Genomic DNA, 27,582 nt, shown 5'->3' with positions numbered 1-27,582 from the left:
AGATACTTCTCTTGACCTCAAATTATATCTCTTTTCATTCTTCTCGAACTGGTTTTGCATTACCGCTAACGCTTTGCTGCGTACAAGTTCTAGAGAATACTCTTTGGAAAATGCCAATGTTCTATCATCCAGCAAGCTTAGAGCTCTTAATAACTTGTATGTGGCACCGGACGAGATGAAGTGCTGCCCAAAAACCATGTAGTATGGGGTCGTACCTAAACTAGAGTGAACAGCTGATCTAAGTGCACAACAAATACTGCTCAATTGTTCGTCCCAATGACAGAGATCACCGAACGATTAACCCGCTCTGACGCATTAACTTGCGCCGAATGAAACGCGGTGAAAGTATGAGATACTTTGCACTCCCTCAGGAACTTCTGGAAAGCTTCTGACTTGAATTGAGACCCATTATCGGATACTATGATCTCTGGAACGCCGAATGTGTGAAAGAGCTCCTGCTGCATGTACTTAATTATCACATCCGCTGTAAGTTTCTTAACACCCCTCAGAAATACGAATTTGCTGTAGTGGTCTAGTACGATAAATATCCCAATGTTTCCACTCCTCGATCGAGGATACGGGCCTAAAAAATCGATATAAAGTTTTTGAAAAGGTCTTGCCGACTCTGAAGCCACTCCCATGGGCGTTCTCAATGCACAATTCGGAGGCGTAGTCATCTGGCATATATCACGAGCTTGAATGTACTCCTTCACATCCTTCATTAGTCTTGGCCAATAATAATACCTTCTTAACCTCTCCAAAGTTTTGTGAACTCCCCCATGCGAAGCTAAGGGATCGTCGTGAGCATTTTTGAGAACTTCGCCCACCAAGCCCTTAGGGACCCATAACTTCCAGCAGAAATTATCATGCATCGGCTCCCCAGATGTATGGTCCGTTTTACGATATACAAAACCATCGACTTCTTTTAGATCGGGAAGCCTGCTAGAGTTGGCTTTAACATTTTCGATTGACTCGAGGTATTCGGGATCCTTAAACTGAGCAGACTCTAAGTCAACGAGCAAACCATGGCTGGCGTATATGGCTGCCATTTCCTCCTCATTAACCCGAGATACAGCATCCGGGACTACATTTAGCTAACCGCTGCGATGCTCGAACTTAAAATTAAAACCTAGCAGTTTTAATGCCCACCTAGCAAGCCTAGAATGCAGATCCGTCTGCGACATTACCCATTTAAGCGACGCGTGGTCAGTGATAATGGTAAGTTCGTGACCCTCGACATAGGCTCTAGATCGCTTTACACATATAATGGCAGCTAGACACTCTTTTTCGCTTACCGTGTATGATTTTTGGGCTCTATTTAACTTCTTTGAAACTAAAGCTATTGGACACTCCTCGCCACTAGAAGATTTTTGTACTAACACGCCGCCTACACCGGTATTGCTAGCATCACAGTGAATATAAAAAGGCTGACTAAAATCTGGGCTGCGTAGCACTGGCGCAGAGCAAAGCATCTCTTTTAATTTTTCAAATTCTCGCTCGTCTTCTGGCGTCATTACAAATTTTTGTCTGGGCTTTAAGAGATCCGTTAGAGGTGCTGCTACAGATGCGGAATTGCTGATAAATTTTCGCTACCAGCCGACCATACAGAGAAACCTCCTGATGGCTTTTAATGATCTGGGCAATGAAAAATTTGTCATTACTTTATATTGTCATTACTTTATATTGGTATAATGGCTTACCAAAAATTGTAAACGACGTTTTGTCGCGCGACTGAGGATCTAAAGGAATTTGCCAATAGGCATCTTTAAGATCCAGGCTGGAAATGAAATTAGCTTTGGGAAGACGACTAAGAATCCCATCAATCTGGGGCAAAGGATAAGCATCTTTGTTCGTCACGGCATTTACCTTTCAGCTATCCAGACTCAGACGCACTTTTCCTGGCTTTTGAACTAAAACAACTGGCGAAGACCAAGGACTTTCTGATTCTTTAATAACCCCAAGCTTGAGCATGCGGTCGACTTCTGTGTAAAGCAACTTTTCTACCGCTGGCGAAACCGGAAAATGTCTTTGTTTTACGGATTTTGCTTCTCCCACATCAATCGAATGAGAAAGCAGACTTGTTTTTCCCAAGCCCGAGACAGCAAAAGAACGGAAATTGATTTATAACTGCTTGCAAATTGGCTTGCTGAGCCTCAGACAAAAAGTGAGCATCACTAGTCAACTCCTCTATGCTCATATTGGAGGGCAAAAGATCAAATGCGGACCAAAAGTCAATTCCTAAATACAAATCCTGGCTCAGTGAAGGGATGATATACATTTCTATTTCTCTTATATTTTCTTCATGCTGAACTGTTGTTTTGAAACGTCCTACCACTTCCTGTTTTTGCCCATCAGCTGTTTTTGCTGTAGTTGCCATTCTCTTAAACGGGAATTTTTTGCTTTATGACCATTTCGGCCAAATTTCCACCCATCGCACTCATGGATGCCCCTGTATCTGAAAGACCGAGTACTACTCTATCTAAAAGGCGAACTTCCGCGTACGGACGCCTATCTGGGTTCTTATATCTTATGGCGTTTATGTTTTTCGCCGCCCGCCAAAAGTATCTCATTCTTTTTGCATTTTGAGAGTCTGATCTTGCCAAGTTAGTTTTTAAAGCTGGCAGCGTATTTCTTTTTACAAGTTGTGGCCAGAAAGTTGGTGAATTTTCATGGCTGGCTTCCGAGGAACACATGGCTGTTGTCGGGGTCGTGTGTTCTGCTTGCCGTTGTTTTGGCATTTAATACACGATGGTTTGTAGGTATTTGGGGTGCCACAGCCATAACAAAATATCTTCCTTTTCTCCTCACGATCATGATAACGATGCCCCTCCAGCACATCAAGGCAATTACATCTATTTCTGCCCCCAAATCTACATCCAAAAACTCCGAAGCATCATCTGAAAGATACTCTGATACCAATTCAGATACCTACTTGCGATATGGGACTGCCTTCTGGTACCCATAGCTACGCCTCACGTCTTCCAAGAAACTTTCCCTACGTCGGCAGATATCTCGTAGCCTTTGAACAGCCACTGAAAAGGAATGTTTAGCAATCGTGTGGGCCATAAGGAAATTAAAGCCATACCTGGAGGGATACCACTTCAAAGTGATAACAGATCACATGGCCCTGAAGTGGTTGAATAGCATCGAGAGCCCAACCGGAAGAATCGCACGGTGGGCACTGGAGCTCCAGCAATACGTCTTCGAAATCACATACAGGAAAGGCCAGCTATGCAAAATAGCACAGAACCCCCAAAAATATCCGGACTATTTAGTGGAGGCCGACCGGCTGTACCGGCACATTCCTCACAGAGCGGGCAACGAGGATGTGGTCGCATGTAAGCTATGCGTACCAATCGAATCAAGGCAGCGAGTCATTGCCGAGAACCACGATATGCCGACGGCCGGACACATGGGCAGCCGGAAGACGATCGCGAGGGTGGCAGCGAGGTATTAATGGCCGGGCATGCACCGCGACATTAGGAAGCACTTGCGGAACTGTGAGAGCTGCCTCAGGTACAGGCCCAGTCAGCTTCAGGCAGCCGGAAAAATGCTCACACAGATTCAAGAGGAGCCCTGGGCCACAGTATGCGCCCATTTCGTTGGGCCGCTTCCTCGGTTGAAACACGGACGGAAATAGTGCCAATGCGTAGGGCTACCGCAGAGACGCTGGAAAAGGCAATCCGGGAAAGGATTGTCTCAAGGTACGGCGTGCCGAAGGTCTTGATCACCGATAACGGGGTACAATTCACGAGCAGGGCTTTCAAGCGGTTTTTGACAGAGTTGGGAGTGCGGCACCAGTTCACTGCCCCGTACACGCCACAAGAAAATCCCACGGAGAGGGCCAATCGAACTGTAAAAACAATGATCGCCCAGTTCGCCGGACAAGACCATAGAACGTGGAATTCCAGAATTGCAGCTGGCCGTGAACACTAGTGTAGCCGAATCCACAGGGTATTCACCGGCATTCGTCACGCAGGGTAGAGAGCCCAGGTTACCGAGCGCGTTGTTTGATGAAGAAACCACCGGCACAGGAAGGGAAACCCAGACCCCGTCGGAAAATACAAAACAATTAACGAAATCTTCGAGCTGGTCAGATGAAACATGGAAAAGACGGAGCAGGATCAGGCGCGCCACTACAATCTCCGGAGGCGCCCTTAGAAACCACAGATCGGAGACACGGAATGGCGGCAGAAGGATTCGCGGCGAAACTGGCCCCCAGATACGAGGGACCGTTTAAAATAATTAATTTCGATTCTCCGGTTATTTGCAACCTGCGGCACGAACACACGGGCAAAGAAAGAAAAACACACATAAGCCAGTTAAAACCGCAAAGCTAAGAGGGGCAGTCTCAACAAATCCGGCGTATCGGAGGAGCACTGTACCCTAACCAAAGAAAGGGGGAGGACGGTACACGGTATCGAAATTAACGGTCAAGCACACACACACAGGCACACATCAGGAGCGCGAGAGCGAGACAGGGAGGGTTAAAAGCCGTAGGCACCGTTACCGGCTAAACGCACACATGCACGGGTTGCGTAGGAGGCGTGTACACGGAGGGCACCGTTACTTTGAAACATTTCACGGGCACAGAGCGGAGAGCGAGTCCCGTTACCGGTACACGTCTCCGCGAATAACGGAACCGAGGATACGCGGAAGAACCGAGGTTTCGTCAGCGACGGCGCTGCACGGAGCAGGTCTTTCCGAAAAGATAGTCATCATGAGCATACGCAGCAACAGCACCCAGCAATGAGTGGAGCACGAGGTGACGGAGGAGCGCGCCGGCGAACAGCCAGTGGCGAAATGGAGACGGGACTCCGATTCAGTCCTCCAGCTTCTGGCGTCCCCCCTGGTGTCGCGATCCCCGTCACCGGTCAGCGAGGCTGACGCGGAGTCCACGGGCGAAATCTCGGACGAGGAGTTGCCGTCCGAGGAGAAGGACGCAGGCACGAGCGCGACGGAGATCGCAGAGGTCGTCGCCATCTCCTCCGATGAGAGTGGACCGGAGGACGCGTGTGAGGGGACGGAGACCGTCATTCCCGAGGTGTCCTCGGACGAGGACGACGCGGCGCGGCGAGCTGCGAGGGACCGAATGGTCTTCCGCCGGCTGAGCCGGGCGACGGCAGGGCTCGGGAGGATCTGCCTAGGGCAGATACCACCGTCGGGCAAACCCAAGGAGTGGGCCCGCATCTTGGAAGCGCGGGCGGTCACTGTCCGCCAATGGGAGGCCCGGCGGGTGGCGAGGAGGGCAGCAGTCGCCGCGTGGCAGCAGAGGCTGAGGGACGCCGAGGCAGAGGAGGCCGCACTCTGGGAGCCGGCGCAGGAGCAGCAGACGGTCACGTGGACGTGGCCCGCGCCCGACGAGGCAGCGGAGGAGGCCCGGATGTGGGAGGCTATCGAGGCCATAGATTGGCTGCGCCCACCGCCGATGCACGGCGCGGGTGGCCGAAGAAGCACGACGGCAGCGAGGGAGGCGCAGGAAGGACAGGTGGGCCAAGCTTATGCTGGACGGAGGAGAGCGCTACCGAATAATGGTAGCAGGGGGCCGGGTGCGGGTGTTTAGGGCCACATAAAGTGGGTTCCAGCACTGAGGACCAGCAGTTGTTATTTGGGTTAGGGGATCACAGCACAGCACAGGAATAAAAAGTGGTCAGCCGCAGCAGCCGATCGCGGAGAGGGGGCGGATCGCGAGCCAAAGCACGCGGGCCGGCAGAAAACACGAGGCTGCCGCAGGCGTATGGCGAGGGGGGTCACTTGCTGCTGCAAGGGTCTCCCGGGGCACGCGGTCCAGGGTCAGCACCCCGAGACATGTTTGGGGCATCAGAGGCATCATGGTCATGGTGTCGGTATAAAGAAAAAAGTCGTTAGTGAGAGGAAAATTAAAAGCATCAAGTTTACTCACCAAGTTTTTCCAAAACAACGAGGCCGCGAGGAAATTAGGGACGGGGGCGCCAGGCGATAGGCGGTCGATCGATAGTTGCGATCGATGGGTACAAAAAAAATACTGGATTTCTCAAGAAACGGTCACACGGAGGCAACTTAAGACAACGGAAACGATAACGATAACGGCAACAACGATGGCAATGCTGGACCCACTATCGATAAGTGCGATCGAGACAGGGTCAGTAGAGTGGCCAGACCACGGGAATCGGAATGGTGATTTCAAACACGGGGAAATGTCTGGGCGGGAAATTCAAATTCTACGCGGGGAATTGTATAAGGAACAAGATGCAGTTTTGGGAAAGTTCAAGTCTTTCGGGGAACTGTCTGGGGAACAGGCTAACGCAGCACAGCCATGGGAAAGTTAAAGGTCTTTCAGAGGGAGTCTTACGAGGACAGTTTAGGGAAAGTTTAAGTCTTTTGAGGAACTGTATGTGGTCACGAGGAGAACGAGTTTGGCGGGGAATTTGAATGAACGAACAACAGGGGCGGGGAGATCACCACTTTCATAACATTTCCGAAGAAAGGGGAAAATGTGAGGAGTCTTAAAACTCCCCATAAATTTCGAGGCAGGAGAGCTGCATAGCAACAGAGAAGGAGGCGAGAATGCTGGAGGAGTCAAGGGCAACAAGGTCAAACGGTAAACAACGGACCTTGGACCCGGAGACACCGTAAATTGGACCCTCACACGGCAAGGGCAACAGGGTCGAACGGTAAATTTGCGGACGTCGGACCCGCACAAAGAGGACGCACCGTGAACTAACGGTGCGGCAGTGGACCTTGGCCCCGATCACGCGAGCTGGAAAAGGGAAATAACGGGACCATCACAGGCTATAAAAGGCGGCGCAAGCGCAGCACACGAGGAAGTAATAGTGCGAGAATCAAAGCGAGTGCGTGTACGCGAGACCAGTAGCAAGTTAATCAAGTGCCGAGTACCAGGATCAATATCGCAAAGTCGAGTCGCCGATCGACTGAGAGTCTACAAGGCTGAGGCTTCAACGCTGAGATCCAACGGGTGCTAGGTCGTGGTTAAATCGAACTCAGGGAGTCCTTGCGTGGAGTCTGCGATAAAGGTGGCTGGGCAAAGAGGTCGAACCTAGTTCTACCTGCTAGGCGATACACCTTGCCGACACAATCCGGACCAACTTAGGGAGCCTGCGATAAGGGTGGCTAGGCGAAAAGGCAGAACCTCGCTCTACCTGCTAGGCGAAACACCTTGCCGGTTCCGACAGTGAGGTTCGCATAATATTCAGAGTCTCGAAGGAGCCGTCACGAGTCAGATACCAGCAAGCAGTCGACGACGAGGAGCGACGCCGCAGAGGACGACGACGAGGAGCAGCAGCAGCTGAAGAGCCGCGAGGCTTGTATAAGGAGACGAATAAAAACCGTTACGATCCCAACAGAACTCTTGCGTTATTCACTGGTCAAAGGCAATCACCCAATATAAATTTGGTGGAACGAACCCATAACCTCTCTGAGCTAGCCGCCCGTTAACGTAGCGAGCGAGAATACATAAGAAATCAGGTCGTTATATCTTGGTGGGTTATCAGGTCTTATGGATGTGCGACTGTTTCCAGACTAGTGTGAGCAGGCACTGTGCTCTCAAGGTGTAAGCATTTCACCGTGGTCGGGATCAATGACCCTCCTTGGTTCATCACTCTCTTGCGGCGTGCAACAGTTGGTTGGCAAGTGGTTTGTTTACCTGTGAGTTCTCCAAATTTCTGGCTAAAAACGTTCTTAAATACGTGTGGGAAATGGAAATTTAAATAGATGTGGTCATATCTATTACAATTCTGCGTAAGCCTTAAATGACTTTATTTACGTAGGAACTATTTTTACATGTACTTCATTACGGGAACGTAACATATAGTTTATATTCCAACGAGGAGGCGTGCTTTCGATAAGGAAAAGAAGTTAAGTGGAGGAAGGAGTACACAGAAGCGGTACAGCAAGTTGTGCACCCTTTGCAAGGATCCTGAAAGCGAGCAGGAAGGCGTCGAAATTGTTTTCTGGAAGAACGGAGTGGCGGTGAAATAGCCTGAGGACAGCGTATATTCTGGGAGTGCGTTGTCAACATGAGGATGGAGTGAGCGAACTTGATCATTTTACTTTTTTGTTTATTGAAATTTATTATATTAACTAAGCACTAAGTTAATTTCATTGATTCACTATTTTGTAAAAATTTATGTATGCATAAAGTAATAACGAGTACAGAATGCAGATGGCCGAAACGAACTGAATGAAAAACTATCAGGGCTTCACATCGCCAGAACGATGAAGGAGATGCAGCCTCGTGGCACAGCCAAATGTGTATTTATTCAAACTGTTAAAACAGCATTTTCAATATTCATTCGTATTCAGCAAGGTAATTCAAATTGCAAGTCTCTTAAGCGATCACTGGTAGTTGAGTTCGGATTCGAGGTATCAGCTTTTGAAGTTCACCGAATGTTAAGGAATCGTTGTAAAAGCGCAGCTAAGGATTACAAAGAGTACCTCAATGGGAAAGCCGGCAAATTTGGATGACCCAAGATAACCAAAGCAACTTACTGCCAAGCCAGGACTCTCTAGGACCTTAAAGAGCAAATCAAGGGATTTCAGAAAATTCTTAGCAGTCGCCCTCAAATGTTAAATACGGGTTAACCTCATTATACCAATAAAGAAAAGAAACCGGATTTCACGAAGCAGCATTTCAAAAAAATGTTTAAGTGTGGCAATCCTTCACATTTTACACGGGAGTGCAACCGGCGCATTAAATGTTACAGGTGTGAGCAGTTTGACCACAAGGCATCGAATTGTCCAGGTACTAAGACAGCCGTGAAGAATGAGGGGAAAAGTTCCAAGTCAATGATAAATCGATAAGCAGCATCTGCATTTTTAAGCAAATTTTTAGTAATGGCATAGGATTTTTCGCATAAATGGGTACAGGATGTGATCTTCGTCTTATTCGTGATGATGTGGTTGGTTCGTAATGAAAAACACCGACTGGTCGGCATTTGTAATAGCACTAACCATACAACATATAGACTTGTCATTTCATACAACGAATTTGGACACAAAAAATTGAAAGCGGGAGTCCCCCCGGGCTCACAGCAGCAGGCCCCGGCACTTCATGTGCATTCGGGTTTTTTGCTCTCTTATTCTTATTCTCATTTTTATGCTCGCGCACTCTTTGCGCGAGTTCAGTCGTTCAGTCGCAGAGAAGCACTTTTTGAAGAAGGCTGCACTGCGCTTGAATTGGTCTTTGTATGTATGCGTGATCATGCATTCTCATACACGGGAGCCTGTATGCGTTTATTTCATTTCGGCGCATCAAGAATATTTTGTCTTTTGCCACTTTTCAAACTTGGTACCCTAAGAATATGGGCGTATTAGCTATTCGGTTATGATAAAAATATAAATATTATATGTTATATTATATTTTTTAAAATTTCAGGATACATTTTATTTTTTTTTTACAAATCCAAATCAGTGGTAGCAGTAAAATGTTTTACATATATGTATGTATTCGACTAAATAGAAATCAGTCCACTGAGATGGGAACAGGGCATATCGCAGTCGTGTCACTTAAAACACCGACTGCTCTTCTGTGGTTGAGAAAACTTCAAACTAAATCAGCTTTTGTCGATGTTTTGCGAGCGGATAGTGCCTGCATACCCTACCGACGATTGCTTTTAGGGGAGCGGGCTTTTAGGACACTTGTTTTGAATGTTATGTTTAGTGATCTTTGGTTGATTTATTTTTTAATGATTCGCAGTGTAATTTTAATTGTCTTTAAACAAATAATAAATAATAAAATACTTTTTATATTCTTGTAAAAGTAAATGGAACAAATATAAAAATCAGCATTTTTTGTTTATATGTTATTTTAATGATAATAATTTTAAATTTTAATTGTACCAATATCTTGGATTATGCAGAATTGCATAAAGACAATTACAATTGTTAAAGTGAAACACAAGCGAACGCGGAATAGTTGTCCGGCTGGCTGCTCGTCGGCTAAGGCTGTGGTGGTCTTGCTTGTGTACACGTTTGCCTATCAACAATGCTACTCTAATAATCGCGTGCAACGACAATGAACCGGAAAAGATAGATACACATATGTAACTATTGCTGCTGAAAAAAAAATACCCTAATACTGCTGATTTACTTCTTTCTGCCCCTTAGATGTTGTGGAGGTCCAGTCGAGCCCAACCTTCCTTTAGTCGCTCCATCCACCTGCTCAATAGCCTGAGCGACCCCTTTTCTTAAGCGCTACCTTACATCTGCATATTGCTAGCTGCGGCCAATCTCATATTTTCTTAAAACATTATAAAAGTTTATAAACAGCTAAAAACATTCTTAACACTAGACATAATAAAAGACTTAATTATAGAGATGAATAAATACGACACATAACTAAGTAATATATATATCAGAGTTTATAAATATTAAATGGAGGAAATGCGTAAATTAACTCATAATCTTTTTTCTTTTTCTTAATAAAATCAAGGTTTAGGCCAATGGGAAGGGGAATGTAATCCGCATAAAAAGAATTAATTTAAAAACGAATAAAAATTACGACTGCAGAACAATTATCCCGTGCGATTGAGTCGGAACCAAAATTGAGTTTTTTTTTCTACATTAGAGTGCATTGGATTTCACTCTATCGACGTTTGAGGTTAAAATGTTATAATTTTTATTTTTATTTTCCTTTTCGAACCCGATTATATATTTTTCTGTATGATATGAAATTCAAATTGGGTTTCCTCACTCACCGATATTTAATGCAATCCATCGACGAAAGCGCCTTCCTCGGGATGCGATGAGCTATAGGGGTTAAGAATTTAAGTACAAAACAAAAAAAACAAAAAAATCAATTTTGCTTCTAAACCTCATCACACCACACAATTCCACAATTTGGGGTCTTTCTAGACCGATTTTCGCCCCGCCACTGCCATATTAAACAATTAACAAAAGAAACTTAATCAATTAAAAACTAACCTAAAAAAAATCATCACTTATTTTCTCGATTCCACTTTTTCTGGTCAGGTCATCACTTTGCCCTCTTGGGACGTTTTCGCGGCCAAACTTTCCGGGTATTATTATAGCTTTATTTGGCCCCAAACTTGCTGCCAATTCCGGGTTTATCTGCCTCTGTTTAGAGCAGTTCGCGCGCCGACTTCATACGCGAATTAGAGGGGAATCGAAAATAAAGCTGCGCTCGATCGAACATCTCCCTTTAGTGTCGAACTTAAATCATTGGTAGTCCTAACTTAGTTTGCTTTGTGCAACTTCGGTGTGGGTGTGCGAGTGGGTTTACATACGAGCGGCGCTCAGCTCGCCCGCTAGGGCTTAGGTTAGGGCCGTATACCCGCTAAACACAACTTTCACCCAACTCAACGCCAAAAGTCAATTCCTAAATACAAATCCTGGCTCAGTGAAGGGATGATATACATTTCTATTTCTCTTATATTTTCTTCATGCTGAACTGTCGTTTTGAAACGTCCTACCACTTCCTGTTTTTGCCCATCAGCTGTTTTTGCTGTAGTTGCCACTCTCTTAAACGGGAATTTTTTGCTTTATGACCATTTCGGCCAACTTTCCACCTATCGCACTCATGGATGCCCCTGTATCTGAAAGACCGAGTACTACTCTATCTAAAAGGCGAACTTCCGCGTACGGACGCCTATCTGGGTTCTTATATCTTATGGCGTTTATGTTTTTCGCCGCCCGCCAAAAGTATCTCATTCTTTTTGCATTTTGAGAGTCTGATCTTGCCAAGTTAGTTTTTAAAGCTGGCAGCGTATTTCTTTTTACAAGTTGTGGCCAGAAAGTTGGTGAATTTTCATGGCAATTATTTAAATCGGACTTTTTATATGTATTTGTTGGGTTTAAAGAAATTATTGGCTGGCATCTTGATTGGCTGGCTTCCGAGGAACACATGGCTGTTGTCGGGGTCGTGTGTTCTGCTTGCCGTTGTTTTGGCATTTAATACACGATGGTTTGTAGGTATTTGGGGTGCCACAGCCATAACAAAATATCTTCCTTTTCTCCTCACTGATCATGATAACGATGCCCCTCCAGCACATCAAGGCAATTACATCTATTTCTACATCCGAAACTACGAAGCATTGGTACTCTGGTACCAATTCAGATACCTAACTTGCGATATGGGACTGCCTTCTGGTACCCATATCTACGCCTCACGTCTTCCAAGAAACTTTCCCTACGTCGGCAGATATCTCGTAGCCTTTGAACAGAATCTATGCTAACGTTTAAGAGTTCGTGTCTGATTTCCGATCTTAAGTTCCTACGAAGCGTTTCTATTAAATCTATTTCTGGCATGGGTACTTCCAAGCAGTCAGTAATCTGCACGATCGCATCATAGAAGGAGTCAAAATTCCCCCTCTCCTTTTGCTTTCTATCCCTAATAGGTTCTCTTAGATCGACGTCTGTTCGCGTATCCCGAAACAGTTTACGCAAAGCCTCGGTGAGCAAATCCCATCTGGTACTACTGTTTTATGGAAACGCCAGTAAAATTCGCGGGCATTTCCATCGAACAAAACACTACCATTGCTGCAAACTAGATCGAACCTCGACTTAAGCGTTTGGTGTGTTAATGCCTCAATCTCAATTTCCAGCTACTGATTATTTTTCCGACTTTATCGGGACGGGTGTCCAAATCGGAATTAGAAAAAGCTGAAAGTGGCCTGGCCTCTACAAGTATCTCGATTTCTTCGACTTCTGAGCTCTGAACTCTGAGGCTAGGAAGAGACCCTACCGGTGTAGGCAACGCTTCTGCTGCTATATTAGCCTGAATTATGCGGGCCATCTGATCGGACAGCTGCGACAATAAGTCATGTTGCAAGCTTTTTAACTGTTGGGACACAATGTTGCCGCGCTTCCAGGGACTTTGGGCTTTGCGCCTTCTCCCTTGGGCCTACAAAGTGGGGAATTTCCCTTGGCTTTAGCTTGGTTTTCCAAGCACTCCTTGTGGAACTCGTGTCCACATTTTGCACGACCCACTTGGTCTGCCGTCAAGGTTTTGTCGCAGAGCACGCATTTGGATGACCCAGAAGCCTCGTTGTCCATGACTTTTTAATACACCCATATTTTCCTAAAAAAAATAAATTTGCCAAAACCAATACTCGCAGCCATTAAAAATACAAATATAACTTGATGAAAACCGCACCAAACACTAAATAAACGTGACCAAAAACTAAAAACAATGAACGACAACCTCAAGTACCTAAAATTAAAATTTAAAATTACCAATTTATATTTCTAAAGATACTTTTTATCCAAGTTCCAACCCTAAAGTTTGCTGTTGGAATTATTGTATGATATCAACAAGTTCGATCGAACCGTCCGTTAAAACTTCGAACTTGAAAATTAAAGTGTTGGCTTATTTGTGAATTTGAATAAATATATATAAGGGATTAAAAATATAATAATTAAATTCTATTATACAAATTGTTTAAAATGTGAAAATGTAATAGGAACAATCAACGCAAACCAAATAAAAAATCAATATCAAAATATTGGCCAGCAAGCATAGCTAAATGTCTGCAGAATAAATCGCTTAATTGCAAACAAAAAGATTCAAACAGCGCAAAAGAGAATTGAAAAAAAAAGTTGAGTGCGCTGCTTATCGCTTATTAGCGACAACAACAAAGACACGTGTTTGCCATGGTAAGCTGCTACCCGAAAACCTTCGCCGCCTGATCTCCAGCCAACAAACACTTGCACTCTCTACTCTTATGTTGGGTATTGGTTTACCTGTTAATCGTGGCCTGAGAGTATCTTCTAAAAGATTTTGCCTCAGTAAATCCTATGCGAAAGGATAAAAGTTGTCCGGATGGCTGCTCGTCGGCTAAGGCTGTGGTGCCTATCAACAATGCTACTCTAATAATCGCGTGCAACGACAATGAACCGGAAAAGATAGAGACACACATGTGACTATTGCTGCTGAAAAAAAAAATACCCTAATTCTGCTGATTTACTTCTTTCAGCCTCCTTAGATGTTGTGGAGGTCCAGTCGAGCCCACCCTTCCTTTGGTCGCTCCATCCACCTGCTCAATAGCCTGAGCGACCCCTTTTCTTAAGCGCTACCTTACATCTGCATATCGCTAGCTGCGGCCAATCTCATATTTTCTTAAAACATTATAAAAGTTTATTAACAGCTAAAAACATTCTTAACACTAGACATAATAAAATACTTAATTATAGAGATGTATAAATACGACACATAACTAAGTAATATATATATCAGAGTTTATAAATATTAAATGGAGAAAATGCGTAAATTAACTCATAATCTTTTTTCTTTTTCTTAATAAAATCAAGGTTTAGGCCAATGGGAAGGGGAATTTAATCCGCATAAAAAGAATTAATTTAAAAACGAATAAAAATTACGACTGCAGAACAATTATCCCGTGCGATTGAGTCGGAACCAAAATTGAGTTTTTTTTCTACATTAGAGTGCTTTGGATTTCACTCTATCGACGTTTGAGGTTAAAATGTTATAATTTTTATTTTTATTTTCCTTTTCGAACCCGATTATATATTTTTCTGTATGATATGGAATTCAAATTGGGTTTCCTCACTCACCGATATTTAATGCAATCCATCGACGAAAGCGCCTTCCTCGGGATGCGATGAGCTATAGGGGTTAAGAATTGAAGTACAAAACAAAAAAAAACAAAAAAAAAAATCAATTTTGCTTCTACACCTCATCACACCACACAATTCCACAATTTGGGGTCTTTCTAGACCGATTTTCGCCACGCCACTGCCATATTAAACAATTAACAAAAGAAACTTAATCAATTAATAAACTAACCTAAAAAAAATCATCACTTATTTTCTCGATTCCACTTTTTCTGGTCAGGTCATCACTTTGCCCTCTTGGGACGTTTTCGCGGCCAAACTTTCCGGGTATTATTATAGCTTTATTTGGCCCAAACTTGCTGCCAATTCCGGGTTTATCTGCCTCGGTTTAGAGCAGTTCGCGCGCCGACTTCATACGCGAATTAGAGGGGAATCGAAAATAAAGCTGCGCTCGATCGAACATCTCCCTTTAGTGTCGAACTTAAATCATTGGTAGTCTTAACTTAGTTTGCTTTGTGCAACTTCGGTGTGGGTGTGCGAGTGGGTTTACATACGAGCGGCGCTCAGCTCGCCCGCTAGGGCTTAGGTTAGGGCCGTATACCCGCTAAACACAACTTTCACCCAACTCAACGCCACTAATTGCCAATTTTAAATCGGTTGCGCCGGGCTCGACGGTTGCGCTGCTTCGACGGTTGCGCTTCGGTTTGATGTGAGCTCGATATACTGGTTGCGCCTGCGCCGACTGTCGGTTTTCTTAGCCTTTCATCCGCTTCTTGGGCCTTGGGATTCTCGCCCATTCGCTCGCCTAATTTAATACAAAACCACTGAGGAACTGCTTGGATTTTCCCCTTTTTTCTTTAAAAACTCACCCCAGACCACTGCACAAACGTCCGGGAATCCAAAGTTTTCCCTTGGCGTTGGAATTTCTACACTCGCGATTACTTTTCTTCAAACGAGTTGCACCTTTTAATACTTCACACTTCTGCTGCCAAGATGGGAAAGACTGATACCCACTCCGGAAAGTTGGCGGTAACCTATAGAGCGATCTTAGGTGATTTATGGGGAAAGTTGACACATGCCACTGTTGCTCTCCGATCGACTTTTCACCCCTGCCAGAACCTTCTACGGCCGAGCGCTAGATGGCGCTAATAGCACCTAATATTTCATTCCTATATGGAGCCATAAACGTATCTTTTACTTCCTTTTTTAGAGCAAGCGCTTTAGAAATTACCCCCCATCAAAAGCAGACTTGGGGTGTGACACTCTAAGGATGATAAATCCCGCGCTTGCGAAACTACTGATTAATATCCTTCGCATGGAACCTACCCACATATCGTCCTTGTAGATCTTCCAGATCGTAAAAAACTTGACACACCTTCTTCCTTATCCTTGCTTTTAGAAAAGATGGGCCTAACTTCGCATTGTACCCAGCTGCGAAATTGCTTTGCTTAAAGATTCTTCGGTGGACTTCTTGACCTTCGCTAAAAGATACTTCTCTTGACCTCAAATTTTATCTCTTTTCATTCTTCTCGAACTGGTTTTGCATTACCGCTAACGCTTTGCTGCGTACAAGTTCTAGAGAATACTCTTTGGAAAATGCCAATGTTCTATCATCCAGCAAGCTAAGAGCTCTTAATAACTTGTATGTGGCACCGGACGAAATGAAGTGCTGCCCAAAAACCATGTAGTATGGGGTCGTACCTAAACTAGAGTGAACAGCTGATCTAAGTGCACAACAAATACTGCTCAATTGTTCGTCCCAATCCTTTTGGTCACTTCGCACATACGATCTTATGACAGAGATCACCGAACGATTAACCCGCTCTGACGCATTAACTTGCGCCGAATGAAACGCGGTGAAAGTATGAGATACTTTGCACTCCCTCAGGAATTTCTGGAAAGCTTCTGACTTGAATTGAGACCCATTATCGGATACTATGATCTCTGGAACGCCGAATGTGTGAAAGATCTCCTGCTGCATGTACTTAATTATCACATCCGCTGTAAGTTTCTTAACACCCCTCAGAAATACGAATTTGCTGTAGTGGTCTAGTACGATAAATATAGAGTGCTTTGGATTTCACTCTATCGACGTTTGAGGTTAAAATGTTATAATTTTTATTTTTATTTTCCTTTTCGAACCCGATTATATATTTTACTGTATGATATGGAATTCAAATTGGGTTTCCTCACTCACCGATATTTAATGCAATCCATCGACGAAAGCGCCTTTCCTCGGGATGCGATGAGCTATAGGGGTTAAGAATTGAAGTACAAAACAAAAAAAACAAAAAAAAAAATCAATTTTGCTTCTACACCTCATCACACCACACAATTCCACAATTTGGGGTCTTTCTAGACCGATTTTCGCCACGCCACTGCCATATTAAACAATTAACAAAAGAAACTTAATCAATTAATAAACTAACCTAAAAAAAATCATCACTTATTTTCTCGATTCCACTTTTTCTGGTCAGGTCATCACTTTGCCCTCTTGGGACGTTTTCGCGGCCAAACTTTCCGGGTATTATTATAGCTTTATTTGGCCCAAACTTGCTGCCAATTCCGGGTTTATCTGCCTCGGTTTAGAGCAGTTCGCGCGCCGACTTCATACGCGAATTAGAGGGGAATCGAAAATAAAGCTGCGCTCGATCGAACATCTCCCTTTAGTGTCGAACTTAAATCATTGGTAGTCTTAACTTAGTTTGCTTTGTGCAACTTCGGTGTGGGTGTGCGAGTGGGTTTACATACGAGCGGCGCTCAGCTCGCCCGCTAGGGCTTAGGTTAGGGCCGTATACCCGCTAAACACAACTTTCACCCAACTCAACGCCACTAATTGCCAATTTTAAATCGGTTGCGCCGGGCTCGACGGTTGCGCTGCTTCGACGGTTGCGCTTCGGTTTGATGTGAGCTCGATATACTGGTTGCGCCTGCGCCGACTGTCGGTTTTCTTAGCCTTTCATCCGCTTCTTGGGCCTTGGGATTCTCGCCCATTCGCTCGCCTAATTTAATACAAAACCACTGAGGAACTGCTTGGATTTTCCCCTTTTTTCTTTAAAAACTCACCCCAGACCACTGCACAAACGTCCGGGAATTCCAAAGTTTTCCCTTGGCGTTGGAATTTCTACACTCGCGATTACTTTTCTTCAAACGAGTTGCACCTTTTAATACTTCACACTTCTGCTGCCAAGATGGGAAAGACTGATACCCACTCCGGAAAGTTGGCGGTAACCTATAGAGCGATCTTAGGTGATTTATGGGGAAAGTTGACACATGCCACTGTTGCTCTCCGATCGACTTTTCACCCCTGCCAGAACCTTCTACGGCCGAGCGCTAGATGGCGCTAATAGCACCTAATATTTCATTCCTATATGGAGCCATAAACGTATCTTTTACTTCCTTTTTTAGAGCAAGCGCTTTAGAAATTACCCCCCATCAAAAGCAGACTTGGGGTGTGACACTCTAAGGATGATAAATCCCGCGCTTGCGAAACTACTGATTAATATCCTTCGCATGGAACCTACCCACATATCGTCCTTGTAGATCTTCCAGATCGTAAAAAACTTGACACACCTTCTTCCTTATCCTTGCTTTTAGAAAAGATGGGCCTAACTTCGCATTGTACCCAGCTGCGAAATTGCTTTGCTTAAAGATTCTTCGGTGGACTTCTTGACCTTCGCTAAAAGATACTTCTCTTGACCTCAAATTTTATCTCTTTTCATTCTTCTCGAACTGGTTTTGCATTACCGCTAACGCTTTGCTGCGTACAAGTTCTAGAGAATACTCTTTGGAAAATGCCAATGTTCTATCATCCAGCAAGCTAAGAGCTCTTAATAACTTGTATGTGGCACCGGACGAAATGAAGTGCTGCCCAAAAACCATGTAGTATGGGGTCGTACCTAAACTAGAGTGAACAGCTGATCTAAGTGCACAACAAATACTGCTCAATTGTTCGTCCCAATCCTTTTGGTCACTTCGCACATACGATCTTATGACAGAGATCACCGAACGATTAACCCGCTCTGACGCATTAACTTGCGCCGAATGAAACGCGGTGAAAGTATGAGATACTTTGCACTCCCTCAGGAATTTCTGGAAAGCTTCTGACTTGAATTGAGACCCATTATCGGATACTATGATCTCTGGAACGCCGAATGTGTGAAAGATCTCCTGCTGCATGTACTTAATTATCACATCCGCTGTAAGTTTCTTAACACCCCTCAGAAATACGAATTTGCTGTAGTGGTCTAGTACGATAAATATAGAGTGCTTTGGATTTCACTCTATCGACGTTTGAGGTTAAAATGTTATAAATTTTATTTTTATTTTCCTTTTCGAACCCGATTATATATTTTACTGTATGATATGGAATTCAAATTGGGTTTCCTCACTCACCGATATTTAATGCAATCCATCGACGAAAGCGCTTTCCTCGGGATGCGATGAGCTATAGGGGTTAAGAATTTAAGTACAAAACAAAAAAAACAAAAAAAAAATCAATTTTGCTTCTACACCTCATCACACCACACAATTCCACAATTTGGGGTCTTTCTAGACCGATTTTCGCCCCGCCACTGCCATATTAAACAATTAACAAAAGAAACTTAATCAATTAATAAACTAACCTAAAAAAAATCATCACTTATTTTCTCGATTCCACTTTTTCTGGTCAGGTCATCACTTTGCCCTCTTGGGACGTTTTCGCGGCCAAACTTTCCGGGTATTATTATAGCTTTATTTGGCCCAAACTTGCTGCCAATTCCGGGTTTATCTGCCTCGGTTTAGAGCAGTTCGCGCGCCGACTTCATACGCGAATTAGAGGGGAATCGAAAATAAAGCTGCGCTCGATCGAACATCTCCCTTTAGTGTCGAACTTAAATCATTGGTAGTTTTAACTTAATTTGTTTTGTGCAACTTCGGTGTGGGTGTGCGAGTGGGTTTACATACGAGCGGCGCTCAGCTCGCCCGCTAGGGCTTAGGTTAGGGCCGTATACCCGCTAAACACAACTTTCACCCAACTCAACGCCACTAATTGCCAATTTTAAATCGGTTGCGCCGGGCTCGACGGTTGCGCTGCTTCGACGGTTGCGCTTCGGTTTGATGTGAGCTCGATATACTGGTTGCGCCTGCGCCGACTGTCGGTTTTCTTAGCCTTGCATCCGCTTCTTGGGCCTTGGGATTCTCGCCCATTCGCTCGCCTAATTTAATACAAAACCACTGAGGAACTGCTTGGATTTTCCCCTTTTTTCTTTAAAAACTCACCCCAGACCACTGCACAAACGTCCGGGAATTCAAAGTCTTCCCTTGGCGTTGGAATTTCTACACTCGCGATTACTTTTCTTCAAACGAGTTGCACCTTTTAATACTTCACACTTCTGCTGCCAAGATGGGAAAGACTGATACCCACTCCGGAAAGTTGGCGGTAACCTATAGAGCGATCTTAGGTGATTTATGGGGAAAGTTGACACATGCCACTGTTGCTCTCCGATCGTCTTTTCACCCCTGCCAGAACCTTACTACGGCCTAATAGAACCTAAAATTCCATTCCTAGATGGAGCCATAAACGTATCTTTTCCTTCCTTTTTTAGAGCAAGCGCTGCAGGTATGCAGGCACCATCCGCTCGTAAAACATCGACAAAAGCTGATTTAGTTTGAAGTTTTCTCAACCACTGAAGAGCAGTCGGTGTTTTAAGTGTAACGACTACGATATGCCCTGTTCCCATCTCAGTGGACTGATTTCTATTAATTCGAATACATACATATATGATAAACATTTTACTGCTACCACTGATTTGTATGCTGACATATTTAATAATATATTATAACATATAATATTCATATTTTTATCATAACCCAATAGTAAATACGCCCATATTCTTTGGGTACCAAGTTTGAAAAGTGCAAAAGCCAAATATTCTTGATGCGCCGAAATGAAATAAACGCACACATGCTCCCGTGTATGAGAATGCATGATCACGCATACATACAAAGACCAATTCAAGCGCAGTGCAGCCTTCTTCAAAAAGCGCCTCTCTGCGACTGAACTACTAAACTCGTGCAATGAGTGCGCGAGCATAAAAATGAGAATAAGAATGAGAGAGCAAAAAACCCGAATGCAAGTTAAAACGCGCAGTTCCCATGAGCAGAATTTGCCGAGTTGCAAGCCATATCCGGTGGCCAACACGCGCAGCAAGGAAACTGCCGAATCCACGATTCAGGTGCCATCGCCCCATCGCCTGATACCAGGTGCTGACCCGGCGCATTAGCGGCAGCGCAGGGAACATGCGCTCAGCGAATGATTGCCGGATACCAAGTGCTAACCTTGCTCTTTGGTGACAGCGCTGCTAGCAGGCAAAGGCCTCAAGCTGTAGCCGGATCAGAACCTTAAGCTAGTATAAGTTTGGTACTCCGCAGCCATAGCTGTGTTAAGGAAAACATTTATAAATTTATCTAACCCTTTGCCCAAACAGGCTTAGGAGTAATAAATAACCTTAAACAAAAATATAAAACAGTCTAAGAGTAAAAATAATAAAGAAGTTAATAAAATAAAAAAAAGAAGAGAAAACGGAAGTTTAATCGAAAAAATCGCGCGAAGTTTTATTATACAAAACCCGGAAAATCTGACCCCTACCAAAGTTGGCAGATAATAAAAAAAAAAAGTGTGAAAAAATTCTAGCCTAAAAATTAAGCCAACAAATTTTCAAAAAATTACCCCTCGCTTGCACAAGAGTTCAGCAGTCGTCGCCATCAGCAGTCGCAGCCGCAGTCGCCGTCAGCAGTCGCAGTCACAGTTGACGTCAATAGTCGTTGCCGGCGCACCTTTTTCACCCCTCGCTCCGCACGAGGGATAGCGATCGTCAGCAGCAGCCGCCGCCAGCAACCAGCACCCTCACCCCGCTCGAGGGATCGGAATACAAAAAGCTGCACTAACAAAAACTAAAGTAGGCTGCTGAAGAAAACTTAAATAAATATAAAATATGAATAAATATCTGTGAGTACAATTCTGCAGGTAGAAACAAAACTTAAAGTTTAAAGAAAAAAATCTTTAGCATTTTCTGCTGTCTGTCTACACTGAGAGAAATTATTTTCTCCCTAATTAAAAGTATTTATTTAAAAACGCAGTAAAATAAATAAATCATTTGTAAAAGCTACACTGGAAATATTTTTCCTCCTAAAATTTCTTGAAATTAATATTATTCAAGATTCCTTTAAATAATTTAACAATCCAAATACATTTTTTACCTTAAAAAGTATAAAAATTTGTTTATTATAACTTTTTTTAACGTGTTTAAACTAGTATTGCGTGTTAAACCAACGAAACAATACAAAAAAAAATGTTTTTCCGTTTTTACCCGAAATTATTAAACGGGTTTTTCTCGAAAATTAAAAAGGAAGCTCTAACTCATGTACAGAAACGACGACCCTAGCTCGTCGGAGTAAATGAAATAATAGAAGAATATAGGCGGTTATTAACAAGCAAAGTAAATAAGGAGAAAAGAAACCAGGAAGAAGCCTGCACCCCATCGACCAGTAGAAGTTAAATTATATTAAAAAATTAAAAAAAATTAAAAAAATTAATTAAATTAAATCGCAAACATGGAGGCGGCAATAAACGCGGCCTTAGAAAGACAGCAAAGGCTGTTCGATGAAAAATTAGGCACCATCATAGGAGAATTGGATAGGCTAAAAGTAAGAGCCCCTAAAGTCGAGACATTTAAGGAAATCGTTATCACACCAAGGGTAGAGTGTAATGAGCCCCTAGACATTATTAAGTCGGTTCCCGAGTTTGATGGGAAACAAGAGTCGTACATATCCTAGAGACAGGCAGCCAGTACGGCTTAAAAGGTATTTGAGCCATATAATGGCAGCAGTCGGCATTATCAGGCAGTGGCCATTCTAAAAAATAAAGTTAGAGGCCCGGCTGCAGCTGTATTAGCTTCGTTTAATACAGTGCTAAACTTTCACGCCATCTTGGCACGCCTCGATTTCACATACGCGGACAAAACTCCAACGCATGTGATTCAGCAAGAACTGAGCCTGTCAAGGCAAGGAGATCTACCACTTCTTAAATACTACGATGAGGTGGAGAAAAAATTAACACTCCTAACAAATAAAATAGTAATGACACATGATGCATCCTCAGCGTCAGTATTAAATGAGAAATTTAGGGAAGACGCGCTTCATGCGTTCATTTCCGGCTTGAAAAAATCATTAAAAGTAGCTGTTTTCCCAGCGCAACCGCGGGATTTACCAACAGCATTAGCTCTAGCCCAAGAGGCGGAATCAAGTAACGATAGAAGCATATTTGTGGCCAGTTTCGCCCGACATGCTGAAGAAAAAGCAAATAATTATTGGCCACCTTCGTGGAAAAATTCCTCACACCAGTCTTATTCCTCTCATCATGAACAAAATCGCTGACCCAGACGAAGCTCTACCTTTTAACATAAACACTATTGCCACAATAAAAACAGATAGGGAACCGGTGTACTCCAAGTCGTACCCACACCCCATGGGCGTGACAGAATTTGTGAACGCAGAGGTTAAACAACTTCTAGCGGACGGCATCATAAGGCCATCTAGATCACCCTACAACAATCCAACTTGGGTCGTGGACAAAAAGGGCACCAACCAAAACGGGTTGAAAAAGAAGCGATTAGTTATTGATTTCAGAAAATTAAACCAAAAAACAGTCGACGATAGGTTGTGACGCTCAGGAGCGCACAGAATAAACATAATATATAAGAATAAACAAATAGTAAACATAAGCAGTAGTTATAGATTAAGATAGTAGTAAAATGCAAGAAAAATAAGTTAAGTAGGTAGAAGCCGAAATAAATATAAGTTAAAACGGAAATATTCAAATTTGAATATCCGGGCGGGCGCGCCAAACAAAAGAAACGGTCACTCTGACCAACGGCCACCACAAGCCACACGCGTTATGGCACTGGCTATAGGATTAGGAAACTACAGTCACACTAATTGTGACTGGCAAGGGCCGGGAGGGATATAAAAAGGGCGCCGGTGGCCCATACAGATTCACTCTGCGGCCGACGGCGAGCGGAGAAGGTAAGACTTACGCATTGGTGTGAGCAAACTTCTCTGGTAGTTAACTGCGGAGTCTTTTTCGGGATAGGGTCTAGTACCCCTTCCGCCCAATACATTGTAGTTAGCTTTTCCCCTCCTTCCTACCCTCCAAAAGACCGGCCGTCATCAGTGATATCCGACCTTTGGGATTCCTTCTCCACCCCCCTAAAGACCGGCCGTCATCAGAGATATTCGACCTTTGGGATCCCACACCCCAAGACCGACCGTCATTAGTGACACCCGATCTTCTGGGGACTCCATCACTCGGTTCTCCGAGGCGCTCCTCGGCCGTCTGCCGAACCGATCCCACCTGGTTCTCACCCGGGTTGAGTCGGTCCGCAACGCGCCCTGACCACCACTCGGTTCTCCGAGGCCCACCGCCGGCCCAGCGCGCCCGGAACTAAGACCGATCAGATCGGCAAGGCCGACCCCTCGTGGTTGCGACACGTCTCATACCCTGGTAGACCCAAGCCTCCACCCTCTTCTCGGAACTGGTAGACCCAAGCGGCCTCCACCCTCTGCTCGAAACTGGTAGACCCAAGCGGCCTCCAAACTGTCTAGTCCTCATAGACATAAGCATAGCCAAGAGGGACGACGTGGCCTTTTCTTTCTCACCCACAGGACGCCCGCCGCCACCGCCACCGCCGCCGGCCGCGACGACGACGCCGAACGACGACGCAGAAGTCCCCGGCATCCTACGGGCGGACGAGCCCCCTGCAGCACAAACTCTATCTATCGTATGTACACGATAATTCTTAATAAACGCATACCGATTCGATTTCACTGAACCCCGCTTACGTGTCATACTCTGGGAACCGGGTCGAACTCTTCCAGCAACCACTCCTGACATAAATAAATGTTGGAACGAACACCTGGACACCGTTGAGCTACCTCAGCAAAGCAGGATCGTTACATGGCGCCGGAGCAGGTTAAAGTGGTTGCAAAGAGAAAGACACCGGTACAGAGTTATGTCGACGTGGGTGTACCTAGCAACAAAGGCGGATCTGATCGAGTACGCAAGGGAGTTCGGATTAGACGCAACAGGAAAAGTGGAGGAGCTAAGACAGATACTATCAGCATTCGCAAGGAACCCAAACCACACGGAGACGATCAGGCGAAGACTGGGAGAGCTAGCAGAGAAGCACAAAAAGGAAAAAGGAGCAACGGATCAGAGCAGCACACCAGCGGAGGAACTCAACACAATAGCGAACCAGATCGGCCTACTGATGAAACAAATCAACACCCCACCACGGGAGGAATCAGAAACTCCAGACATGCCGGACAGGAAGGGACAAAAGGTAGAAGTGGAAATCCTAGACCGAGTAAGGAGTTGGGGGATCCGCTACCAAGGAACAACCAATCCCTTGGAATTCCTCAGCAAGATGGAGGAATGGGCCAAAGGCTACGGCATACACAAAGATGCCCTGATCCAGACGATGCCATTCATCCTAGAAGGAGTAGCAGTAGACTGGTGGAACATTACACCAAGCCAGATAAGGACATGGGAGGACCTCAGGGAGGAACTGTTAGAATACTTTTTGCCACCAAGATATCAGGAACAGTTGGAAACACAAATAACGCAACTACGGCAGCGAGAAACACAGCTAAAAAGGGAATACGCAATGAACCTGAGGAAATTGATGAGATTCACAGATTATTCAGAAGAGACAAAGTTGGACCGGATATACAGAAACTGCAGAAGCAAAATAAAGCTCTACACGAGACGGTTGGGATTTAAAACATTAACAGAATTCCTGAGGTTGGCAGAAGAGGTGGAAGAAATAGAAACAATGGAAGGAACCAACAGACCAATAACAACAGGAAACCAGAACTTGACGTCGGAAATCTGCATGAGATGCGGAGGAACAGGGCACGCCGCAAGAACCTGCACAAACCCCCCAAGACTGTTTTGCTGGGTATGCGGCAGAAATGGAACAAGAACAACGGACTGTTGCAGAGCTGGAGCGGGAAACGCCAGAGGCCTGAGCAGATAACGCTGGCGGCTCAGGACCAAAAACAAATACCAGCTACATGGGAACAATTAAGTTGTGACGGATTTCAAATATTGGCCACAGTAAAAATCGGACCAGTAAAAGCAAAAGGAACAGTGGACACAGGAGCTTCACGGAGTGTGATCAGCAGGAGAAGATACAACGAATTGAGAAAATATGGAAAATGGAGGAAGGGAAGGACAGAAATAACATTGGCGAACGGATCAAAGCAAAGATCGGATGGAGATTTTACAACCAACATACAGTTCGCAGGAGAAGAATTCGAGTTGGACTTTCTCATCTTAAATCAGGTGACAAAAGGAATATTATTAGGAATGGACTTTCTGGCCAAAACTCTCACAAGAATCCAATACGGCAACACAAGAAGAAAAAGAACCCGGGCAGAGCACAGACGATACGGAACCCACGGAGGAGGAGATCAGCAAATTTCTGGAACAACAAAGGCAAGTATTCGAGGGAATGAAGGGAAACAGTAATATCACGACACATACAATTTACATGAAGGACGACAGACCGGTAAAACAACGATACTACCCACGAAACCCGAAACAACAGGCGATAATAAATGAGCAAGTGGATGAATTGCTGACACTAGGATTGATTGAACCATCACACAGCCCATACAGCTCGCCAGTAGTATTGGTAAAAAAGAAGAACAACGAGTGGAGAATGTGTGTGGACTATCGACTGTTGAACGAAAGAACAGAAAAAGACGCCTACCTGGTACCGAGAATGGACTTTATCTTAAATCAGCTAAGAGAAGCAAAGTTCATTAGCACGCTAGATCTGAAATCGGGGTAATACACAGCGTGTACGCAAGCCGGAAGCTGAGCAAGGAAGAGAGGAACTATAGTGCCACAGAAAAAGAGTGCCTGGCAATCTACTGGAGCATCAACAAATACAAAATGTATCTGGAAGGATACCGATTTGTAGTGGTGACGGATCACCTAGCGTTGAAATGGCTAAACTCTATAGAAAGCCCTTCAGGGAGGGTAGCCAGATGGGCACTCGGACTACAACCGTTCCAATTCGAGATTAGATACCGAAAAGGAAAGTTGAACGCAGTAGCAGACGCATTGTCCAGGGCTCCACCAGTAGAAATAAAAACCGCGAACTGTCAGGGCGATTGGTTGAAGGAAGCATACGAGGAGGCGCAGAAAGACCCAAGCAACGAGGAATTCAGAGTAGAAGGAGAAAGGCTCTACAAAAGATGCGGGAGAGAAAGGGATAGACAACCATGGAAGCTGTGCATTTCAGAAAGCGAGATTCAAACGGTGCTTAAAGAAAACCACTGCAACACAACAGCGGGGCACATGGGGATATTAAAAACGCAGAGGAAGGTTATGCAACGATATTTTTGGCCCAGAATGCGGAAGGACATTGTAAAATTCGTAAAGACAATGGGGTCCAGTTTACGGGAGGAAAAACAAAGACCGCCATGGAACAGTGGGGCATACAGCAACAATTCACGGCACCATATACGCCGCAGCAGAACCCAACTGAAAGAACAAAACGAACCATAAAAACCATGATATCACAAATGGCAGGGGAGGAACAAACTAGGTGGGACGAGAATCTACCGGAGCTAATGCTAGCATATAACAGCAGCACATCCGAATCAACGGGATTCAGTCCAGCAAAAATACTGTACGGAAGAGAACTCCGACTGCCGGGAGCACTATTCGATAGGGTCACCAAAGGGTCAGGATTAGCGACAGAAACAGTGGCACAAGGTGGAAGAGACTACAAAGCATCAGAAGCGAAGCGATCGAGAACATAGAAGGAGCAGCAGAGACACAAAAATACCATTACGACCTACGTAAAAGAGAATGGAAGCCAAGTGTAGGACAGCTAGTCTGGTGCAAAACACACTACCTATCCAACGCAGCGGAAAAATTCAACGCTAAATTAGCACCGAAATATGACGGGCCGTGGGTAGTAGGCAATTTTTTTCGCC

The 27,582-nt window shown here is 44.6% G+C and overlaps 1 long non-coding RNA gene across 1 annotated transcript in view; it reads right to left on the bottom strand.

Annotated features, from left to right (window-relative positions):
• Nucleotides 1–27,582, bottom strand: part of LOC128264259 (uncharacterized) — a 114,818-nt gene that overhangs the window by 24,781 nt on the left and 62,455 nt on the right. The window lies entirely within an intron of this gene.

Source organism: Drosophila gunungcola, unplaced genomic scaffold (genome assembly GCF_025200985.1).
Source record: "Drosophila gunungcola strain Sukarami unplaced genomic scaffold, Dgunungcola_SK_2 000062F, whole genome shotgun sequence".
Lineage (NCBI taxonomy): Eukaryota > Metazoa > Arthropoda > Insecta > Diptera > Drosophilidae > Drosophila > Drosophila gunungcola.
The sequence above is the reverse complement of the archived record's forward strand: the minus strand, read 5'-3'. Positions and strand labels throughout refer to the sequence as shown.